We start from the raw sequence: 7,282 nt of genomic DNA on the forward strand, positions 1-7,282 counted from the left end.
TTTCCTTGAAATGGACTCAATATCCTGTAATTTGTAGCTTTCTGGTTAATGGGTTATTGTTTCACATTCAGATTTCAAATTAAATATGAAATTATAATGCCCAATATATATAAATTAAGCGTGTGTGTGTGTGTGAGAGAGAGAAACTGCGCATTCATAATATAAACTGCTTATATAATAATCACAAAGTAACACTAGATGGCATTGCAGCAAACTTCATATGGTGAGTGCAAAAAAATCAGCAGTGTTCTTCAACCAAAATGTGACTTTCTTCCCCAGAAATGTTGGGTAATTGCATCCACATGCCTGCGCTCGACTTTTTTCGCTGGTTTGGGGCATACAGACATGCATGCACATTCAGTTCTAGGGGTAAATCTTTCAATGTCTGCGGTTTTATTCCAGGTCAAGGCAGGAGCAACTGGCACATCGGCACTGAAGTGTTATCTGTATGGCTCTATAAATGGGCACTTCTGCTCCAGTTTTTGCATCTATGCACTGGATACTGTCAGGGCCGGACTGGCAATCTGTGGATTCTGGCAAATGCCAGAGGGGCTGCTGTTAGATGCCATAGACACTCACTATTAATTGGGCTGTTGAGGGCCTCTGTATACTTACAGGGCCTATTTTGAATCCCAGTCCAGGCCTGGATACTTTACATAGCAATAATGATATCTAGCAGAGAAGTGGTGGGTACTGATTTGTTTGTGCATTTTCCCCCAATATGAGGTGTGTGCTGTTCTTATAATTGTATGTCCCTTTATGCTGAATAAAAACCTGAATTCAAGAGTATCCCATCTTGAGACACAAAGCAGAACCTAAATAAACAGTAGCATGCCGCTGGTCACAAACGGACCAATCCAGCTAATAAGCCCAATCAGTGACCATCTGGATCTTATGAGGGTCCCCACACAGTGGTCTGATAACTTTCTTCCTATTTATTCTTTGCAAGCACATACTTTCTAAAGAGCTGGGGCTATAGTCACAAGTTTATGATAACAAAATTTGCTAAGCCACCGTAGCCACATATAGCTAAAGCCCATATGCCGGCTGCTATTATTTCCTCACGTGTCACCAGGAAATCCCTATAGTAAAGCTATGGTTCTCTGGTCTGAAGTCTGTTTTGTATCCGTTGGGATCCAACTGTAAAAGATATTAAGGGGATAATATAAAAAAAAAAGGTGCAAAGCTGGATCCAGGTCTAGTAACCCATAGCAGCCACTAAGCAGGTAGCAATTACTGGTTACCTGTTTGAAAATAAAGAGCTGATTGGTTGCTACGAGGTACTAGACTTGGGCAAACTAGGTATCTTTTATGACATTAACCCCTAAAAAGTATACACACCATAAACATTAAATGGCCATTTCTATGTGTTAAAATGCCATACAGAAAGTGCTTGTGCTCATCTATACTGGAGCATGTTTGCACTCCTTTAGTAAATGAGACCTTAAGAGCATTTTTGTTTACAACAGGAAAAGCTCAGTTTTTTCCCCACACTAGCAACTATTTTGAAAGAATGGGTACTTCCTTGCTATCAAGTTATTAGAGCTGCTGAGCCCCATACACCTAGTGCTTCCTGCTAAGAATAATGGGACGTGATTGGCAGCAGTTTCCAAGAAGAACATCACTCAACAGCTCTGAAAGCCATTGCCATAGTGCTATAAATGCATGTATAGTCATACATTAATTGTACTGTAGACTTTGGAAAATGTTTTATTGGCATAAAAGGCCATTGCTCTGTGACCTTCAACCACTTCTAAAAAAAACCAAGGCATTTAATGTCTCTTTCCGCTTCTCAGATATGTGCATGTTTATCCCATAGCATGTTGCCAAATGACAATAAGGGGTGATAAAACTCATTTAGACAAGATCCAATAATGTTTAGTTGTGCCAAGGTCTACCAAATTGTCAGTGCAAAAAAATGACTTGGGTTTTAGCATTTGCAAAATGAATGTTACCAGTCTGGGTGAGCTCATAACCAGGTTCAACCATAGCCAGGCCCAGACTGGCAATCTATGGGTTCTGGCAAATGCCGTCGGAGCTGCTGTAAGATGCCATAGACAGTCACTATTAGTGGGCTGGTGAGGGCTTTTCTGGCCTCTGTTTACATGAAATGCCAGGACCTATTTTGACTCCCAGCCTGACTATAGCTCCATCATGCACCACCAAATCCCATTTTAGTTGACTAAGTTTCCAAGAGCATCTAGCAGAACCGGAACTAGGGGTAGGCAGAAGAGGCAGCTGCCTAGGGTGCAATGGTGGGGGGGACACAAGGCACATACCTCTTCTGCCTTCCCCGGTCTCTTGGCCTCTAATGCCACATGTCACTACGATCCCCCCTGTTGCATGACTGTGTGTGTGTATGTGTGTGGGGGATGGGGGAGAGGTGGCAAGTTGTGTTGCCTTGGTCACCCAGCCAGCTTGGCCCACCTCTGGGATCTAGAACAGTAAAGTCTCCTGAAACCTTATCCTAATGGACCTTTAGGCTGAGCCCCCAATATCTTCTGCTTCAGCTCTGCAACCTGGACAGTTTGGGCACTGCTGCCATAAAGGCTTATATTAAATCTTTATCCTCTGGCATCGGTATCAAACTAGCTCTTAGTGATCCCTCCATATCAGGGTCCCCAACCTTTTATACCCATGAGCAACGTTGCTCTTGAGCCACTGGTTGGGGATCACTGCTCTAAATGCATAACCTGAGCCAGCGAAGATGGCAGGGCAGTTATATGAGACTTGTGCAGGGTATCCAATGCCTTCAGTAACCCTCAGTCTTACAGTTACATGGGTTGCAAACAATGGTCTTTGTCCACCAACCCATCAGTGTACAACTAGTGATCTAAAATTTTAATTATATTCTATTATCTTTGCAGCTGTGCCTTTATAGTTGACTGGTATTTATTAACATCCAGATTAGTAAAAACAGGAAGATGATCGGGTTTCTGGTTGGTGACAGACATCATCACCCAAGTGTCAGACCATATAAAGTGTCAGGGCACACCCAATTAGTTCAGTCATTCAGTGAAATCCTGGGAGTGTTACATGTGATGTGTAATCTTTAAACAGAGCAAACATACCACAGGCATCATAAATATAGAAATGTCATAGTTTAGTAAACTTTTTCGTGAGATAAACGAGAAGTACTTTAATAATCAATATATTATGCAATGGGACTTCAGTATAATGGAAATATTTCATTTATGGTCTCTGGTTATAATAATTAGTAATAATTGCTTTTATTGATATTGTCTGCTGTACCCAGGGCTATCCCAGGATGACTATCCTGGGCCCTACACATAGTACAGACTGTGGCTGTGGGATAGCAGGTGTAGTAGGGAGAGATGGTGCCTATAAGAGCAGTGGGGATAATAGCCTCTGGGAAGGGACTGGGGCTGTGGGATAGCAGGTATAGTAGGGAGAGATGGTGCCTATAAGAGCAGTGGGGATAATAGCCTCTGGGAAGGGACTGGGGCTGTGGGATAGCAGGTATAGTAGGGAGAGATGGTGCCTATAAGAGCAGTGGGGATAATAGCCTCTGGGAAGGGACTGGGGCTGTGGGATAGCAGGTATAGTAGGGAGAGATGGTGCCTATAGTAGCAGTGGGATAATAGCCTCTGGGAAGGGACTGTGGCTGTGGGATAGCAGGTATAGTAGGGAGAGATGGTGCCTATAGTAGCAGTGGGGGGATAATAGCCTCTGGGAAGGGACTGTGGCTGTGGGATAGCAGGTATAGTAGGGAGAGATGGTGCCTATAAGAGCAGTGGGGATAATAGCCTCTGGGAAGGGACTGGGGCTGTGGGATAGCAGGTATAGTAGGGAGAGATGATGCCTATAGTAGCAGTGGGGGGATAATAGCCTCTGGGAAGGGACTGTGGCTGTGGGATAGCAGGTATAGTAGGGAGAGATGGTGCCTATAGTAGCAGTGGGGGGATAATAGCCTCTGGGAAGGGACTGGGGCTGTGGGATAGCAGGTATAGTAGGGAGAGATGGTGCCTATAGTACCAGTGGGGGGGATAATAGCCTCTGGGAAGGGACTGTGGCTGTGGGATAGCAGGTGTAGTAGGAAGAGATGGTGCCTATAGTAGCAGTGGGATAATAGCCTCTGGGAAGGGACTGGGGCTGTGGGATAGCAGGTATAGTAGGGAGAGATGGTGCCTATAGTACCAGTGGGGGGGATAATAGCCTCTGGGAAGGGACTGTGGCTGTGGGATAGCAGGTGTAGTAGGAAGAGATGGTGCCTATAGTAGCAGTGGGATAATAGCCTCTGGGAAGGGACTGTGGCTGTGGGATAGCAGGTATAGTAGGGAGAGATGGTGCCTATAGTACCAGTGGGGGGGATAATAGCCTCTGGGAAGGGACTGGGGCTGTGGTATAGCAGGTATAGTAGGGAGAGATGGTGCCTATAGTACCAGTGGGGGGGATAATAGCCTCTGGGAAGGGACTGTGGCTGTGGGATAGCAGGTGTAGTAGGAAGAGATGGTGCCTATAGTAGCAGTGGGATAATAGCCTCTGGGAAGGGACTGGGGCTGTGGGATAGCAGGTATAGTAGGGAGAGATGGTGCCTATAGTAGCAGTGGGGGGATAATAGCCTCTGGGAAGGGACTGGGGCTGTGGGATAGCAGGTATAGTAGGGAGAGATGGTGCCTATAGTAGCAGTGGGATAATAGCCTCTGGGAAGGGACTGGGGCTGTGGGATAGCAGGTATAGTAGTATAGTAGGAACTAGAGATGTAGCGAACCTCACAAAAAAAGTTCGCGAACCCATTTGCGAACTTCCACCAAAAAGTGCGAACTTTTGCGAACTTTGCGAACCCCATAGACTTCAATGGGAAGGCGAACTTTAAAACCTAGAAAAGCCATTTCTGGCCAGAGAACTGATTTTAAAGTTGTTTAAAGGGTGCCACGACCTGGACAGTGGCATGCAGGAGGGGGATCAAGGGCAAAAACTTCTCTGAAAAATACGTTGTTGACACAGCGTTGCGTTTTGTGCTGTAAAGGGCAGAAATCACGCTACATTTCTAAACTTGTGTAATAAACTGCTTTAAAACATCCGGCGTCTACATGCCAATCAAGTCGTGTAAAGGTTACAGCCGGTTCACACGCAAAGACAAAACGCCGCAGTAGTGGATACGGAATATATTATTGCTGGTGGAAAAACATCGCTCAGGTGATTTTATTGCAATGCAATGTCACTACTATGTGTAACGTGTTTGGTGCACTACTATGATTAACAGCAAACAGTACTGGACACGTTAAAGAACAGTAACTTAAACTACTGGGGGTGAACTACTAGGAGCAGCACACCAGTCCCCCACACAGCTAGACTAATAGCACTCGGCTCTATAAATTACAGTAGCAAAGTAAAAAAACACAAATAAAAAAAAATGATGTGAATGTGTGGTTGGTGCTTAGTGCACTACTATGAACAGCACACCTGTCTCCAACACACAGACGGAGCTGCAGTACACAATGAAAAGAAGAGTAACAGTAATCAGAAAATAAAAGCAGTCCTTACAAGGGCTATTGGGTTACAGCAGATGAGATCAGCAGGACAGCTGTCCCCAGCAGCTACATACAGAGCAGTAGAAAGTAGATTACTAGTCAGCAAAGCTACCTAAACTGTCCCTCAAACCCCTGCACAGCTCTCTCCTTATGCTAACTCATCAAGCACACACAGGCAGAATGTAAAATGGCTGCTGGGCTTCGGTTTATATATGGAAGGGAGTGGTCCGGGGGTGGTCCAGGAGGGAGAGCTGCCTGATTGGCTGCCATGTATCTGCTGGCTCTGGGGTGAGAGGTCAAAATTTGGCTCCAGCTAAGGCGAACCCAAAATTGCGAACTTCGCTAAAAGTTCGCGAACTTGCGAACTTGCAAACACCCGATTTTCGTGCGAATTAGTTCTCCGGCGAACAGTTCGCTACATCTCTAGTAGGAACCTGGTAGGAAGCGATTGCTGCTACCCCGGGCTGGTGCTGTTCTATCCTAACAGGGGCACCAGCCCGGGGTAAAAGGTAAGCGATTAAAGTCACTTGGGGGTGCCTAACATTTTGGCTTTTCTTACCCAAGGGGCCCTGCAAGGAACTTTTAGCATCCCCCTTCCCTCAGCAACTTGGTTGCTCACTTGGTCATTCTCAGAGGGCGGCCAGGTTAAAACAAAAGACGTAGCCAAGGAGGGGGCTACCATATAGCAGACCCCACAGCCCGGGCCCTCTGGGCCACCTGTAGTCTAGTGTCTGCTGCAAGGTAGTTACATCACTGGATTAAATATTGAAATAAAGAGGGCCTGAACAAACTATGGGAACAAATACCCCCTGCCTTGTTTGGCTGTGGTTGTTAGAGGTATACCCGTGCTTGTATTATCGGGCTTTCCCATACTCCCTGCATTTGCTGCACGCTGGCCCCGGCTATGTGCAGGGGGGGTCACTCTGCTTAGATCCATGCGTCTGTGCCCACCTGTAGCATCACAGGACTGTATTCTGCATCTACTTTACCCCAACCATCTTAGAATCATTAATTAACATTAATTTCGCAGCTCCATGAGTGCTATTCGACACTTATATCCACTCATTTTATTTTTCCCTCTACCACTTTTCATGTGACTTCCATGGGACTATCCATTGTGACTTTGGCAGGCCAAATTGGTCCCTTAGCTAATTAGCAATATGTGCTCCATTTATTGAATTTCCCAGTTACACGCCAGAGTGATTACAGGGACTTACATATAGATTTAGCCGTACAAGGGCACCAAGGCAGTAATTTATTCAAGTGATTTCGATAGCAGCCTACCCACAATCCCCGGCACAGCCAAGATTTAAGAGCTTTATGGCAGGTAATGTTACACTAGCTGAAATTAATGCCTGGTGTAAATTTCCATCACATGCTTGGCTAATCTGCGGCTAATATTTTCCCTGGACTTAAATTCTGAAGGCAGCCTATTTATGGGTGCCAGGTTACCATAGGAAGAATTATCATTCCCACGGGTTCAAAAAAAAGCGCAGATGTTAATACAAGGCCATTTATGACATAAGTAAATACAAATACACTGCAACATTGGGATCAAGTACAGGTACTGTTTTATTATTACAGAGAAAAGGGAATCATTTAACCATTAAATAAACCCAATAGGGCTGTTCTGCCCCCAATAAGGGGTAATTATATCTTAGTTGGGATCAAGTACAGGTACTGTTTTATTATTACAGAGAAAAGGGAATCATTTAACCATTAAATAAACCCAATAGGGCTGTTCTGCCCCCAATCAAGTACAGGTACTGTTTAATTATTACAGAGAA

Source organism: Xenopus tropicalis, chromosome 1 (assembly GCF_000004195.4).
Source record: "Xenopus tropicalis strain Nigerian chromosome 1, UCB_Xtro_10.0, whole genome shotgun sequence".
Classification (NCBI taxonomy): Eukaryota; Metazoa; Chordata; class Amphibia; order Anura; family Pipidae; genus Xenopus; species Xenopus tropicalis.